Here is an 18,180-nt window from a genome sequence, read left to right as displayed (position 1 = left end):
CTACAGTACCTCTTCTATTGGCTTGGACCACACAGGCCAGCCTTAACTACCCATGTGCATCAATGAGCCTTGGCCACCCATGACCCTGTTAATGGTTTCCTTCCTTGGACCACTTTTGGTCGGTCTTGACCATCACAGACTGGGAACATCCCACATATGCTGTCCTACTAATGGTTAGCTGACAGCTAGCTAACAAAACTGCCAAAAGCAGTGCTGAGTTTCATTCCAATACTGAATTTACTTCTGTGAATAGTTCTGTAAAACTGCAATACAACCACATAAACTGAAGTTACAATATGTTTGTATACATGCCTCTTATAAATCCAAAAAATGAACACATTTCTTACAAACAGCTACCTGCAAACCAAATTAAATACAGTATATTGAAATGCGATCGATATATATATATATACAGTGGGGATCGAAAGTTTGGGCACCCCAGCTAAAAATTTATATTAAGGTGCATAAAGAAGCCAAGGAAAGATGGAAAAATCTCCAAAAGGCATCAAATTACAGATTAGACATTCTTATTATATGTCAACAAAAGTTAGATTTTATTTCCATCATTTACACTTTCAAAATAACAGAAAACAAAAAAATGGCGTCTGCAAAAGTTTGGGCACCCTGTAGAATTGATAGCATGCACTGCCCCCTTTGCAAAGCTGAGAACAATCCATGACACTGGCAGGTCTCAATCATCGTCTGGGAAGACGAGCTGATGTCAATCTCAAAGGTTTTAAATGCCCAGACTCATCTGACCTTGCCCCAACAATCAGCACCATGGGTTCTTCTAAGCAGTTGTCTAGAAAACTGAAACTGAAAATAGTTGACGCTCACAAAGCTGGAGAAGGCTATAAGAAGATAGCAAAGCGTTTTCAGATGTCAATATACTCTGTTCGGAATGTAATTAAGAAATGGCAGTCATCAGGAACAGTGGAAGTTAAAGCAACATCTGGAAGACCAAGAAAAATATCAGACAGAATAGCTCGCAGGATTGTGAGAAAAACAATTCAAAACCCACGTTTGACTGCACGATCCCTCCAGAAAGATCTGGCACACACTGGAGTTGTGGTACACTATTCCACTATAAAGAGATACTTGTACAAATATGGTCTTCATGGAAAAGTCATCAGAAGAAAACCTCTTCTACGTCCTCACCACAAAAATCATCGTTTGAACTTTGCAAATGAACATATAGACAAGCCTGATGCATTTTGGAAACAAGTTCTGTGGACCGATGAGGTTAAAATGGAACATTTTGTCTGGAATGAGCAAAGGTACGTTTGGAGAAGAAGGGGCACAGAATTTAATGAAAAGAACCTCTGTCCAACTGTTAAGCATGTGGTTGGATCAATCATGCTTTGGGGTTGTGTTGCAGCCAGTGGCACAGGGAACATCTCACGAGTAGAAGGAAAAATGGATTCAATAAAATTTCAGCAAATTTTGGATGGTAACTTGATGCCATCTGTGAAAAAGCTGAAGTTAAAGAGAGGATGGCTTCTACAAATGGATAATGATCCTAAACACACCTCAAAATCCACAGGGGATTACATCAAGAGGCGTAAACTGAAGGTTTTGCCATGGCCTTCACAATCTCCTGACCTCAACATAATTGAAAATCTATGAATAGACCTTAAAAGAGCAGTGCGTGACAGACAGCCCAGATATCTCAAAGAACTGGAAGACTTTTGTAAGGAAGAATGGGCAAAGATACCTCAAACAAGAATTGAAAGACTCTTGGCTGGCTACAAAAAGCGTTTACAAGCTGTGATACTTGCCAAAGGGGGCAGTACAAGATATTAACTCTGCAGGGTACCCAAACTTTTGCAGACGCCATTTTTTTGTTTTCTGTTATTTTGAAAGTGTAAATGATGGAGATAAAATCTAACTTTTGTTGACATATTATAAGAATGTCTAATCTGTAATTTGATGCCTTTTGGAGATTTTTCCATCTTTCCTTATTTTCTTTATGCACATTAATACAAATTTTTAGCTGGGGTGCCCAAACTTTCGATCCCCACTGTATATATATCTTTGACAAACACAATGAAAGAACACACAGGCACAGCCCCTGCACAGGCATATGTGTATCGAAGGGAAAAAGGAAGAGAGCGAACCATTCTTTCACAAATTTTTGAAGAAGCAGTCTGCATGCCTAGGTGCTTGATTTTATACACCTGTGGCCATGGAGGTGATTGGAACACCCGAATCCAATGATTTGGAGGGCTGGCCCAATACTTTTAGCAATATAGTGTGTGTGTGTGTGTGTGTATATACATACACACACACACACATATATATATATATATATATATATATATACACACACACACACACAGTTGTGTTTAAAATAATAGCACTCAGACATCACTAACCTGATCAATCACTGTCTTTGGTAGAAATATTTCTACATGGCAAATAATTTACTAGCAGGTGTAGTAGAGTAATAGAAATCCAACAGACCCAACAGTCATGACATACATGCTGCTGATTCTGTGTAATTGAATCACTAATTGAAAGGGGCATGTTCAAAATAATAGCAGTGTGGAGTTCTATTAGTGAGGTCATTCATTCTTTGAAAAACAGGTGGCAATTATTGCCCTTATTTATGGAAGGAAGGCAGCAAATGTTGTACATGCTGGTTACAGTGCATTTCTCTCTGAAATTCCGAGGAAAATGGGTCGTTCCAGACATTGTTCAGAAGAACAGCGTACCTTGATTAAAAAGTTGATTGGAGAGGGGAAAACATATAAAGAAGTGCAGAAAATGATAGGCTGCTCAGCTAAAATGATCGCAAATGCTTTAAAATGGCAACCAAAACCTGAAAGATGTGGAAGAAAGCGAAGAACTACCATTCGAATGGATACAAGAATAGTCAAAATGGCAAGGACTCAGCCAACAATCAGCTCCAGGAAGATGAAAGAAGGTCTAAAGTTACCTGTGAGTACTGTTACAATTAGAAGACGCCTATGTGAAGCCAAGCTATCTGCAAGAAGCCCCCGCAAAGTCCCCTGTTGAAAAAAAAGACATGTGCTGAAGAGGTTACAATTTGTCAAAGAGCACATTGACTGGCCTAAAGAGAAATGGCACTACATTTTGTGGACTGATCAAAGTAAGATTGTTCTTTTTGGTTCTAGTGGCCGGAGACAGAAGTGGAGAGGAGGAGAGGTGCAAGGGCCACATAAATTGGCCTTGCAGTCTGAATTCGGCCAGCAGGCATTTTGTTTGACGTGCCCTATACCCTAGCAGTCTCCTCAGTCACACTGTAACTGTTCCCCCTGCCTGTAAGCAGTAATGTGATCTGAGCCATGCATGCACAGCTCAAAACATATTTACAGCCCACACTGTGTGCCATGTCAATGCACTTTCTGTGCACATGCACAGGAGCGATGTCTTCATGGCCCAGCCATTCAAGCAGCCATGGATATGAAACCCAGAAAGAAGACTGGGTGACGATGAAAGCACTGTGAACAAGGGGGAGCCATTAGAGCACAGTGCTGGAGAGCTCAGATTGCAGGTACGTCTATCATAATGTGCCAGTATATGGTGCATGCTAGTACATTATAACTTAGGGCTGGTTCACACCATGAATCACAGGGATCAACATAAGATCCAGGTGCAGTGTGATTTCACTTCAATCAATGGGCTGAAATCACGCCGATCCCACCCAAATAGTGCAAGCAACTACTTTAAAAAACACACAGAAACTGGATTGCATGGTACTACTGTTATTATACATTAAAACCTCTGTGCTTAAAATTATTAACCCCCTTCAAATGTAGCTGCCAACACTCAGAAGGCTTGTGATGCTAAGCCTAAAAAGACTAAACTCAAACAAAGAAAAATAATCAAATATGTGACAAATACATGTTCTTTGCTTTTGAGAGCTATTTAGGGACCCTGCTGGAGCCTGAATTTGCATCCTTGACAGGAGGGTGGCTGGAACAACCCCAAAAGCAAATTTAGACCGTTTGCGTTAATAGCATTGGTCTATGTCAATGTTTCAACTCAAAAAGGCTTGTGACGACCTGATTTTGGTGAAATCTAAAGCCTATATTGATCTCGCAGCCAGGGGCGGACTGACAACTCATGGGGCCCCCGGGCAATAGGGGATCATGGGGCCTCTGTGTCCCCGTCCATACTCAAACCACACTCAAAAAAGCCTATGAAAGGTACCAGGGACATCTCATGGGGCCCCCTACTGACCCCGGGCCCTCAGGCAGTGCCCTAGTTCCCCAATGGTCAGTCTGCCCCTGCTCGCAGCCCAACATAAATGGACCCGACTCTAATTTACTAGCTAAACTTGACCAGGCTCGATTGGAACTTAACTTATGCCTTACTACTATGGCAGACAAATGGTTACATTGGGCTAATCACAAATTATTCATGTGGGGGGATAGGCCAGGCTCTCTGTTGGCACGTAAATTGTCTCCTAGACACTCCCATACAGCTCCTCCTAAAATTACTGGTACTATGTCCCAGGACCCTGGTAAGATCCTGCAAGAATTTCACTCTTTCTATACTGACCTTTATAGTCTGCCTTGAGATAATGCCTCCCCATGCCATTTCCTGACATCTTTGACTCTCCCATCTCTTCAAAAAGCCCATAGAGACCTAATGGACCAGCCTATCAGCCTATCACCAGAAAGCTGTAAAAACTTTAGCTCCACATAAATCACCAGGACTGGATGGTCTTCCTCATACTTATTATAAAACCTCTTCTGATCTTTTTATTCCACATATGAGTTATTACTTTAATTATCTATGGGACGGAGGGGTGGGGTGCCATTTGATGAGAATAGAGCATATATTAGTGTCATTCCCAAACCTAACAAAGATACCTCTGCTGTTCCTAATTACTGTCCGATTTCTTTAATCAGTTGCGACCTTAACCTTCCTGGCGGTAATCCCGAGTGTGACTAGGGGTAATTTCAGTACCATAAGCGGTAACCCAGAGCAACACTCGGGATTACACTGCAGCGATCCCTCGAGCCTTACCTTGTCCCACAATCCCGCGAAGTCCTCCTGTTTTGCCCCCGGCCATGTCCACCAGCCGATGCCGGCATCCGTCTTCTGAGTTCCGTTCCCTGCGAGCGTTGGGACGTACAGGGGACGGAACTGGCGGGAGATTCAAAAAAGTAAAAATTTGACATGCACACAATACACTGTAATCTGTTAGTATTACATTACTGTATCAAACTATTTCACCTAAATTTTGTCCCTACTGCTTTGTCCTGTGCCCTGCCTGCACTTTTACCATTCTTTCTGCCTGGAAACTGAGAAACGTCCATGGCATCCAAAAAGCGTCCCTTTAGGTCAAAAGCGGTTTTAGACCAGCTAGAAAACAGCGATAGTAAATTAGAACTACTTGCAGAATTGAGTGATAATGATTCATGGGGAAATATGTCACCAGACACTGAAAACGATTCTGCGACTGAACTCAGCGATGTGCAAACTTGGTGCTCTATTTCAAATTTCAGTGTTTTTGGTTTGAATACATTATTGAATAAAATTTATCATTATATTATTATTTTTTATAATTATTTATTATATTATAATTTATGATTTCCTGTTTCAAACTTTATCATACCCGAGATGTTTACTAGACAACAAATTTCCATGCAAAAAAATGTACAGCTTTGACATTCAAAAATATTGATTAGTTAGACTGCCAAGAAGGTTAAGATCCTTGTTAAGGTCTTGGCTTTACGCCTTAATACGTCTTTAGCACATTACATTCATGATGATCAATCAGGGTTTATTAGAGGCCGTCAAACACTTGACCAAATTTGTCAAACTTTGGCATTACTTTCTGCTGTACAATCTAACTGGGATAATTCCCTGCCGAGGGAAGTATTACTGCTGCTTCTAGATCTTCACAAAGCGTTTGATAGTTTGACCTGGGACTATTTGTTTCAGACGTTGGGCACCTTTGGGTTTGGCTCCTCCTTTCTGTCTCTTTTATGAGCTTTATATTACATCCCTCAGGTTTCTATTCACGGGTATTAATCGGCTCCTCTTCCCATCAGGGGAGGCACCAGGCAGGGTTGTCCACTCTCCCCCTTACTTTTTGCATTGGCAATAGAACCTCTGATGGAATCACAAATGTGCCCTGTTTGTTGATGATGTTCTTATGTATTTTTCCAGCCCCCGAATGTCTTTGCCCAATTTGTTAACTTTACTTCATCGATTCTCTTAAGCTTCAGGTCTCACTCTAAATTCTGCTAAAACAACTGCATTAAATATCACTTTACCCTCTTCGGAGGTTCAGTACCTTCGAGACAACTTTGATTTTCAATGGGCTCCCCGCTCTCTTCCCTATCTGGGGATCCATCTTACACGTTCTATTACAGCATTATATTGTGCTAATTATCCCCCACTTTTTAAACGACTCAAGAATGATTTGCGCAGTTGGGTGGACTTCCCTTTATCTTGTTTTGGTAGAATAAATTCTATCAAGATGACCCTTTTACGAAGATTGCTCTATTTTTTCAGATATTACCAATTGCAGTCCCCAGAGGAGAAAGTTTGCACTTACAATCTGACATTGCTCGATTCGTGTGGGGTGATAAATGTCCTCAGATCATTAATTCGACTTTATATTCCCAGAAAAACCATGGCGGTTTAGGACTTCCTAATCTCTTGGCCTATTTTCACACGGCCCAGATAATGCAGCTCTCTTACACTACAGCCATAGGTACTGTACCTCAATGGGTTGGCATTGAAGCCTTATCTTGTCATCCTTATGCTATTGGTTCTCTCATGTGGCTCCCCAATCGATTGCATCTTCCCATCTTATGCCCTATGTTATCCTATTCTTTAGCAATATGGGATAGGTTGCGTACCCGCAAGTCCTTATATTCCCCTCATACCCCCCTGGCCCTAGTCTTTTGTAATCCCAAATTTGTACCTGGTTTAATGCCATCTGTGTTTCAATGGTGGATCAATAAAGACTTTCTACGTATTGGGGATTATTTGGATGGGAATCATCCATGCTCTTTACAATATTACCGAGAAAAATACCAATTACGTCCTAGCGAAATCTTTTGTTATAACCAAATTGTGTCCTTTATACACTCTAAGCTTAAATCACTGACAGAACCCCTTACTCTCACCTCTCTCGAACTTTTATATATTTACCTATTATATATTCTTCTCTTATTGATCCAAACGTTAAACTTTTTTATATGATACAATGGGAAAGGGAACTAAATATCTCCTTAGTGTTAGATGCTTGGCGGGACATAGCTAATGCTTTATCTAAAATCTCTACTAATACCACTCTTATTGAATCTAAATATAAAATGCTCCTACGTTGGTACCTAATCCCTACGCATCCTGCTAAAATATACCCTGCCATATCACCTCCTTGTTTTCGACAATGTGGGCAGGAGGGCACTATGTGCCATACATGGTGGCGGTGTCCTGTGGAGACTAGATTTTGGATCCGTTTATTCAATTTTCTCTACTCGGTGACAGGAGTGAATGTTCATAGGTCCCCAGAGGTGGCCCATTTTCAACAATTGCCCACAGACATCCCCAAGAAATTGGTTAAATTGATTCTTTACATTCTCCTGGCGGCAAGAATTACGATTGCCAAACACTGGAAGCAATCAGTAATTCCACTTGACTATGTCAAAAATAAATTCAAGTGGATCATGATTAATGATAAGCTCACTAGTACTCTTAATAACAATGCTTCTAAATTTGAAAGTACTTGGGAACCATGGATTCGATATCTGTTACTTAGAAGACTCCTGGCTGATCCTCCTTTACTCTACTCTTTTTTTCTTTATTTTTCTTGCTTTTTATTTCAGACTACTGTTTTCCATAGTTTTGATTCCGACATACCACTTTGTTGAAATGTATGCAGATTTCTGACGAAGAATTGAATAAGTTTAGAGATACTTTATTTTCATTGAATATCTTATGTTGGACTATTGTAGCTTAGTAGTTTACCTTGGACTCTAGCATGCACCTGAAGGTTTGGTTTCATGCCTAATTACTTAGTTTGTTTCTTCACCCTGTTATTTTTTTGATTGTATCATTCCTTAGTGAATAGGCTTACTGTTTGTAATCCTGCAACCCAAAATTCCTTTGTATGCGGTTTAATTAATGAAAAAAAAACATTGAAATATAAAATTATGGACAGTCTTGAGGCACGGAATTCTAAAATTGGGTGCCTTAAGACTGTCCATAATTTTAAAAGGGCACCCATTCTAAAATGTGAAAAGCTATTCTAATAGTTTTATATAATGCAGCAACATCCACACATGTAGGACACCCAACATTAGAGGTGATTTTTTTCTTCCAAAGCAAATACACTTTTGCACACTGGTACAGGTAGTATTCCAGTGTTTCTCTTCTCCATCACTCAGCTAATATGACCCCAGGACAGATGGAGAGGGGCAGGGGAAGATCAAATTAGGATGCTGTGCAGGCAGCTGACATCCTCCTTATCAACTGATGTCACTGGTTGTCAAGAAGCTGGCGGCTAGAAGGTCATAATGGTGCACAATGAAAACCTGTGGCTTTGTGTAACTAAAAGGCAGGCTTGTTCCACCCGCTGGCTTGTATACAAGTTTTGGGCAATTTTTAGACATTTTCCCAAGGCACCCCTGAAGAAACCTAAAGGCACCCTAATTTAGAAAGGCTGATCTATGTTATCCAGTAAGCTGCTGACCTTTTTGCACTCTTTATTGGCACCGGGTGTTTCTGCAAAACATTTTAAGTACTGTACTTCTTTTGAAGGATTTTTTGCTGGACTTGCATACATCACTTTCACCTTTTTGGTTTTTTTTTTGAGGAATTCACTGAAGTCAGTTCAATTTATATCACATAATGTATATAAGATATTATGTCACATATTTGATTATTTTTCTTTGAGTTTAGCGCCACACCATTATTTGATACAATGCTACTACTGTTGTTAACACTGACATCTGCTGCAGATTGCAAATGTAGGGAGTTTTGAACGTGGTGCAGGAAAAGAGGGTATTCCGGCACTACGTTCTGGTGTGAATGGGCCCCTAAACCTGTAGGGGGGCATTTTTTTAAACTATTTTAAAAAGACTTTACTAACACTTTAAGCAGCTTTATTGAAGCTTATAAAGAAGTATTCAGTTCCAGTCTGGAAATATTAAACACAGTTCTTAATGGGAGAGCTGACTGGTATTTTTAAATATGCGTCAAGCAGACTTCTAAGAAGCTTCAAGAAATGCTGAAGCTCATTGCATCAATGAGATGTTTAAAAGATAGGTTATATTTGGCGGCAGATTCCATAAAGGAAACAGTTGCATTTATGTTTGTCAATGGGCATAACTTGGCAAATCCTGCCTCTCATGTAATATCCAGGTGCAAATGGATCTGTTTTTTTTTAGCAATGCCATAGAGAACATAAAAGGAGAACATCCAACCATTCCTTCAGTCCAGCTTCGCAGTGGCACATTACATTGCTGCAGATTCCAGAATGATCGAGGGCCGGCAGACAACCCCCCCACTTTCCCCATCATTCTCATAGAGACATCTGCACACACAGTGTTTGTAAGATTTTGATAAACCATAAAGCCTGCATCCCTTAAACCTATAAGCTTGTCTAGTTCTGAACACGCCTTGTCTCCCCTGTGTTCCTCCTGAAGATAGCGGCCCATAACTGCACAGCATGATGATGTGGCCTGACAGGGGACTTGTACCATCTGGATGATGTTTTGTGCCTGCTGTAACCAGCAGCTGTACATCACGCAATCTTATGCTAGCGAACCTGGGAGCTGCAGACTGAAGATCACTCTCCCTGTTCAGCTAGGGAAAACACTCTGGGATCTCAGCTCAAAAGGTTCCTATCCTTGGGACTTGAGGAAACTGCTCTTGGCCTTCTCTTGAGACTCAATTAAAACAGCAATTCCATACCAAAGCTGAAAACTGCATTGCAAGTTATATCATAAATAAAGACATCCAACGGATATACTGTACATTTTAACCCCAAAAATAAGGTATAATGATATCATTGTTAGTTTCTTCTAAGTATTCAAATGACAGGTCAATGTACACTCTGCTACATGAGTCTCATCATGTGCACAAGAATTTAGGCGTTGAAAGCTATAGCCAAGAGTTGTATTTCTGCACAGGCCTTTTTAAGATTTTTATATTCATCATACATAAAGAATTTAGATGCTTTTCAGAACTCACTGTATTTAAAGGAGGAGTAGAGCCAAAGCTTCTGGCCCTACTTTCCCTGTGGGTCTTCAGAGTGCACTCCTGTGACCCGTATTCAGCTGAGAGCGGGCTAAAGTCTGCTGTCGGCTGACATCACTCAGCTACTTCGGGCTCTGGAGGGATCCTGACTTTAATGTTGGGATCCACCCAGATGCCCGACTGCCAGCTGACTCAGCGTACCACTGAGAACCTGAGCCAGCTGCTCCTGCCCCCTCCACAGTTTGGCGCTCCACAGAGTGCTGGGGGGGAATAGCAGAGAGCCAGTGACTGATCGTCACCAGTTCTCTGCTCACTGAAGACCAAGAACTGAACAATCAGTGGTCTTTGATCACTCTGTTCTTGGTCTTAGGGGCGACGGGGGACAGATGCTGCATCTATATAGGTGAGTATGAATGTTTTTTTTTAACATCCTGCACACCCCTTTTAGGCCTGAACGCTGAATACATTTATAAGATCAAGCACTCTCAGAACCATAGACCATGAAAGTTCTGCATGTTGCAGTGAAGTGAGAAATGGCACCATCTTTATACATAGCGATATTACCTAAGGGGTCATTACTATATGCTTAAGGCAGGGGTCGTGTGTGTGTGTGCGTGTGTGCGTGTGTGTGTAACTTTGAATATCGTAGCAGCAATAATGACATTTTGGCATTGATATTGAAAAAATGGATGATCATGCCAAAAAACTGTCTTTTGATTAAGGATAGTGAACACATGAAGTCATTTGTTATCACATAGTTGGCTCCTTTTCAGAATAACAGAAATCATACAAATGGCCCTGATCAAAAATTTACATAGCCTGCAATGTTTAGCCTTGGTACAGACACTCAAGGTGACACGCATTGGTTAAATGGCAATTAAAGGTTAATTTCCCACATCTGTGGCTTTTTAACTTGCATTTAGTGTCTGTCAATAGTCAATGAGTTTGTTAGCTCTCACATGGAGGCACTGAGCAGGCTAGATACTGAGCTATTGAGAGCAGAAAAGAACTGTGAAAAGACCTGCATAGCAAGGTAATGGAACTTTAAAAAGATGGTAAAGTATATAAAAAGATATCCAAAGCCTTGAATATGCCACCAAGTACTGTTCAATCATTTATTAAGAAGTGGAAAATTTGGGAATCTCTTGATACCAAGCCAAGGTCAGGTAGAGCAAGAAAAATTGCAGCCACAACTGCCAAAAGAATTGATTAGGATACAAAGAATAATCCACAGGTAACCTCAAGAGAAATACAGGCTGCTCTGGTGCAGTTGTTTCAAGGACAATACAATGATACTTGAACAAAATAGAGCTACATCGTTGAGATGCCAGAAAGAAGCCTTTACTGTGCCAATGCCACAAAAAGGCCTGTTTACAATAGGTCCAACAGCACCTTGACACATCTCACAGCTTCTGGCACACTGTAGCTATACCACCTGCAAGAATTTGGGGCCTCATAAACAACTATTACAAAATACTGAACGCTGTCATTGATGCTAAAGGGTGCAATACACAGTATTAAGAACGAAGGGTATGCAGACTTTTGAAAAGGGGTCATTTCCTTTGTTTACTTGTTGCCAGGTCTTGTTTTAGAATTGTGCCATTCTGTTAGGACCTACAGTTGAATAGAAACCCCATAAGAAATAAAATAAATTTATTTTGCGGGTTCACTCGTGTTTTCTTTAAAAATGGTACATACTGTATATTACCAATTCTCCAAGGGTATGCAAACTTTTGAGCACAACTGTGTGTATATATAAATATATATATATAAAGCGGATCTCTGAAGTTGATGACGTTTTATTCTCCTAAGACGTAATCGCCCAGGAATGGTGTGTACTTTTGGTATGCGTCATTGCAGAGAAATCATCTAACCTTGATGCCTTTTTTTTTTTTTAAATTTTGTTTATTACATTTTTAAAACAGAAATAGAGAAATTCCCAAGCAAGGGCTAAAATTTGGGCAGGCCCAATATAACATAAAACAGTATTAAAGGAAAACAAAAAAAAAAAAAAAAAAAAAGAACAGGACTACCGCTACCCTTGTGTGTGGCTCACACTAATACCATAGGAAGGCTGTGAAAATGAGAATGTCCCTCAAGTAGAGGTCAAACGCCTCAAAGAACTTTCTCCCTAAATCAGAAACAACATGAATCATAGAACAGAACCTTAATGCCCTTTTACCATTGGTGTCCCAGCTATTTCTTTTTCCAGGGACCAGTACTTACTACAAGTCTTCTTAGCATTTATTGACTGGTCATCTACCCATCTTCTGTTGGTCTGCACAGAAGGCTATTGTGTCTTGTTGTAAAGCCTTTTAGAAATGGGTATTTAGAGCTGTAGCTGTGAAGGACAATATACCCAAACTGCTACAAGTTTACATGCAAAGTAATTTACATTGGCACAAAAAAAAATGGCAACCGTCCCAACCTATAACCAGCCTTAGCATGGAAGGGCAATGCATATAGCAAACAAAGGATTTCCCAGCAACACTTACCAGCCAGCCTGCAAAACAACCAATTTGGCCCTAACCAATTGCATTAAAAACAGAGGGTTTTGTTTGCACACATTTGCAAATACATGCGTAAGACACAGTCCCACGTCAAGGGTCCTTTTTTGTGCCATTGGCTAATTTGGATGCAGGCTCACACTGGATACCTTTGCTGTAATTTTGCTATAGTTGCACATCACATGCATCCCTGTACCTTTAAGGAGGGATGGGCTTCTCCAAGCACACCTGCCCTTAACCTATCCCTTTATACATGTGCTCCTACTATGGAGGCTCTGGAAATTTTAGAGTTAGGTTCACAGTATACAGAGGACCCTTGACATTGGACTGCAGCTTACGCATGTATTTGCAAATGTGTGCAAACAAAACCCCCTTTTTTAATGCAAACGGTTAGACAGGGCCATATCGGTTGTTTTGCAGGCTGGCTGGTAAGTGTTGCTGGGAAATCCTTTGTTTGTGAAAGCAATTTACATCCCCTAATCTTCCTGCAATATTCTGTCACCACTGGACCTACTTTCTCCTGGACTGGTGTTACTCAATCGGAGAAACAGCTGCAAATGGACAACTAACGTTGATGTCATGTAAGCAAAAAGGTATTGACAGGGGAGGGGGGACTAAGCTTTTGATTGGCTGGAACTTTAAAATTGGGATGCATTTGTGAGCAGTAATTTTCCTTAGATCCCATTTGATCTCCCACAGAAGACCTGTCAAATAGTGCAGAGGAATTTCAGAACTGCTGGAGTCTGATTAGTACCTTTATGGTAAGGACAAGTTTCCTTAAAGTGTAACCACACCTTTGGTACAATTACACTCACTCCAGCATTTTCCAAGTCTCCGGCTCCCCTTCCAGTCTTCTGCTTAAAATATCCTTTGTAATTGTACTTCTACCATGCTGCAAGGGTTACATGCTTGTTTTTGTCTAGGGTACCAGAGAAAAGAAAAAAAAAAAACACTTTTACATACAAAAATGAGGATTTTTTTTCATGTCCCCGAAGCTCAGTTTTAGGAGAACATTGATGGAGGTTAAATTTCATAAAAAGGTTCCTGTGTGACAGTCTGAACAAGTACCAAATCCAGGTACTGTGTGATACACAAGCCCTGTACAGTTTTAAAAAAAAAACAAATGAAAAAAAAACATCTTTCTAAACCTTCCCTCCTTAATTTGTGTCTCACGCTCTCTCTCCTAGACACTGGATCTCACAGTGGGAGGGCTCCAATAGAGACAGTGCAGCCAATCCAGAAAGTTGTGGGCAGGACTAGTGTGACGTGCTGATTGACAGGTACAGGCTTGTGAATTAGAAGTGAGAAAACATAGCTACGACCCCTGCAATGTCTTCTGCTTCCCGTGTACTGCATTCCAGTTTAGTCACAACCTACATAGGAGTGAAGATGCTGCTCTGAAATCAGAAACAGTGCAGCGCTGTTGTCACCAGTGTTAATTTTGTCAAGTAAAATATTTTTGTCAATGAAATGAACACGATATTAGTCGACTAAAATACGACAAAAACTAAAATGGCATTTTAGTCAAAAGGCTTTGACAAAAACTAAATCGAAATTTGATGTCAAAATAAACACTGGTTATATATATCACAATGGCTAAATTTGTGTCTGTAGTGTATGTCCAAATCTTAATACCATAAATAATGATTTAATTAGATTTTTACTCCAGAAGTATATAATTAGTTTGGAAATTCTAGAGAAATTGCTTAAATAATGCATTATAATTTAAGTAAACACATTCGATTTTAGTCAACTAAAAAAGCATTTTAATCAAAAGACTATGACCAAAGCTAAATCGAAATTTGATGTAAAAATAACATTGGTTGTCACCCTATCACTGGAAGCTGCCACACTGGCAGAATCAACAGATATTTTGGGACTTTGCATACTTTCATGGGAGGCCATAGTTCTACTTTACACTTTTGAAGGTTGCCTTATGTGTAGCAAACTGAAATCAATGTGCTGTAATGAGATGACTGCCAATGAGTAGTTAAACCTCCCAGAACAAGATTTAATTGCCACTGTAGCCCTAGGATAAAGGTCTTCTTTGTCTAATAGAGCGTTTTTATAAAGTTCCATGACATGCTAAGAACTGAATGCATTTCCATTGAAGGTCCTGTCTGTACCTGTGCTTTATAGCTCAGAGGACATCTCTGTGTCACAATGCCAAAGAATTCCCTGCCAAGAAATGATTTATGATGTCTGCAATTTACACCTTTTATAGCACGCATTTACTTTCTTCACGACCTCTCTTGTTTGGAAGATCTTTAATGCATTCTGATGGAATCAATTTGAACACATTGAATGAACCAGGCCGGGAAATAGAATTTCAATCAGTTTTTTGTTCTCCTTAACAGTAATGTTTTGCCTTGGCAAAGCTGTTAAACATGTCTTGTGAAATGTATTTGACCCAGACCTGACAAGTAGGCACACTGCCCAAATGCACATTTTTACGATAAGTAACTGTTCAAGGACAAAATGAGAAACACTTGCAACATTAGGCCAGAATCATGGAAACTGGCCTGGCTGTAATTAGAATGGAAAGCATCACTTTGGAGCATTGCTAATGATGTGACTATATCCAGGGGTCTCCAAACTTTTTCGAGGACCATATCACATATTTTACAAATATTCTTGGGCCAAAAAAAAAAAAAAATCAGTTTTTATAAATTAATGAATACAATTTAAATGAATAGGTTTTACTTTAATTTTTTTTTGTAATCAGCATGATATAATTAAGAACAGAAAAACAACTTCAGTAAAACAAAGAGAAAAATTTCCAAATTAACTTTAGTCTTCTATAAAGGTTAAACAAAAATAAAATTGCACCTTTCTCATCAGAGACCCCTACTCTTACATCAAAGTTCCCCTTACATCAGGGTCCCCAGAGCCCCCACTTACATTAGTTTCCCTATCAGAGTCTACCCATACATCAGTGTCTCCATCATAGTGCCTGTTACCTCTGTAATTAGGATTACCGAGTGGTGTAGCAGCAGGGTGGAAGCTGGAAGGCAGAGGTGGTCTGAAAAAAGGAAGTTCTAAAAACCAAATAACCTAGAAAACTGCGGAGTGAAAAAAAAACAAAATAAAATGTGACAAATTACAGTGTCTAGAAACCTCCTCAAATTATCTGTGAGTGATTGAAACTAAAATAGTAATAAACTACAATAGTGAAAAAAAAAACTTTTCAAAGAACCACCCCCCCCCCTTTGTTAGCCACTATGCACCTCATATGTTTCAGCACAGCAAAAACTTTAAATAATATTGTGCAGGGCTGTTTAGTGAAATGCACCCTCTATTATACAGTTGGGAAAATAACTATTTGAACCCCTGCAGATTTTGTAAGTTTGCCCACTTTCAAAGAAATGAAGGATCTATTATTTTTATCACAGGTGTATTTTAAATGATAGAGACAGAATATCAACCAAAAACCCATTAAAAAAAAAACACGATACAAATGTTATAAATTGAGTTGCAGCTCAGTGAGTAAAAATAAGGTATTTGATCCCCAAGCAAAACATGACCTAGTACTTGGTGGAGAAACCCTTGTTGGCAAGCACAGAGGTAAGGTGTTTCTTGTAGTTTGTTACCAGGTTTGCACACAACTCAGGAGGGATTTTGGTCCACTCTTCTTTACAGATTCTAAATCCTTAAGGTTTCTTGGCTGTTTCTTGGCAACTTGAAGTTTCAGCTTCCTTCATAAATTTTCTATAGGATTAAGGTCTGGAGACTGGCTAGGCCACCCTATGACCTTAATGTGTTTCTTCTTGAGCCACTCCTTTGTTGCCTTGGCGGTATGTTTTGGGTCATTGTCATGTTGGAAGACCCATCCACGACCCATCTTCAGTGTTCTGGCTGAGGGAAGAAGGTTCTCATCCAGGATTTTACAATACATGGCCCCGTGCATTAGCAAAGTCAGCCTGTACCCTTAGTAGAAACAACCCCAAAGCAGAAGGTTTCCACTTTCGTGCTTGACTGTAGGGATGGTGTTCTTAGGGTCATAGTCAGCATTTTTCTTCCTCTAAACACGAGTCAAGTTAATGCCAAAGAGCTCAGTTTAGGTCTCATCTGACCACAGCACTTTCTTCCAATCCTTCTCTGGATCATTAGGATGTTCATTGGCAAACTTCAGACAGGCCTGTACATGTACCTTCTTGGAGAGGGGGACCTTGCAGGTGCTTCAGGATTTGTTCTTGTGTTCCCAATGGTTTGTTTGGTGACTGTGGTCCCAACAGTCTTGAGATCATTCACAAGCTCCTCCTGTGTAGTTCTGGGCTGATTCCTCACTTTTCTCATGATCATCCTTCCCCCATAAGGTGAAATCTTGCATGAAGCTCCAGACTGAGGACAATTGACGGTTATTTTGTATTTCTTTAATTTGGGAAAAATCGCTCCAACAGTTGTCTCCTTCTCACCAAGCTTGTTGCCGATTGTCTTGTAGCCCATTCCAGCCTTGTGCAGGTCTACAATTTTTTCCCTGATGTCCTTTGAAAGCTCTTTGGTCTTAGTGTTTCTCCTGTGAGATACGGGAGGGGTTGCCATTCACCCACGCATCTCATACCACAGCACGATCTCTGGTATGGATACGTTTTCCGTGCAGTTGAGTTTTGAAAAAAGGTCCATGCACCTTTTCCTTGAGTGAAATGCGGGCACAGTAGCCCAGTCAAATGAATGGGCTGCCATGCTCGCACAAACGCAGCCCACACGGCATGCACGAGTGCGAACCAGGCCTTTGGTAGCTGTTTGATCTGCCAAAAGAATTTGTATTTCTGTTCATCTAGTCCTGAGGTTTGCAAAGCTCTGCTACACAGCACAGCCTTGCCTGGCAGGGGTGGCAACCTGACCTTTCTCTGCTGCAGTTTCACTTACATTTACAGATCTCCTTCCTACCTTTACACTGTTAACTGGGCTTCAAAAGGAGAATCAGCACATTGATAAACTCAAATTTCTGTTAAACTGTGACTTATTTTTGCCTGGCATTCACCTATTTCAAAATCCTGGTGGGCAGCCAAACAAGCAGGGCAGCGTTTAATTTTATGAGTTGATCCACTGAAATTGTCCATACGGTTCCTTTCAAAAGCATACAAAAAATAAAGGAGATGAGAACACAGAGCTGTAGAAAGAACACAAGCCACAAGTGCTGGAACCACCCAAACTCCTAGGAAATAAAAGCATCATTTTATTCTGTTTCTGGTGGCTGTCTTATCCATCCCTGGGCTGAATCCCAATTTATGGGAGTTCCCATAGAGGTAGCTAAACAACACAACATCAGGCTCTACCCCCATCCTCAATTCTCTCCATTCGTCAGCCCACACCGCACCAGCCCATATGTGGGCGTGTGCTGAGAATGCAGGATGTGGACAGTGAGATCACAGTGAGAGGTTAGAAATGACGATTGGTGTAAATGTGAATGATGATCTTGTCTCCAGCTCACGCATGCAGTCAGAGATGAGTGCTGTCGGACAGACCTCATTTGGTATTC

The sequence above is a fragment of the Staurois parvus genome, unplaced genomic scaffold, assembly GCF_062004578.1.
Source record: "Staurois parvus isolate SC_StPar_1 unplaced genomic scaffold, SC_StPar_1.0 ptg000052l, whole genome shotgun sequence".
Lineage (NCBI taxonomy): Eukaryota > Metazoa > Chordata > Amphibia > Anura > Ranidae > Staurois > Staurois parvus.
This window is presented reverse-complemented; position numbering follows the sequence as displayed.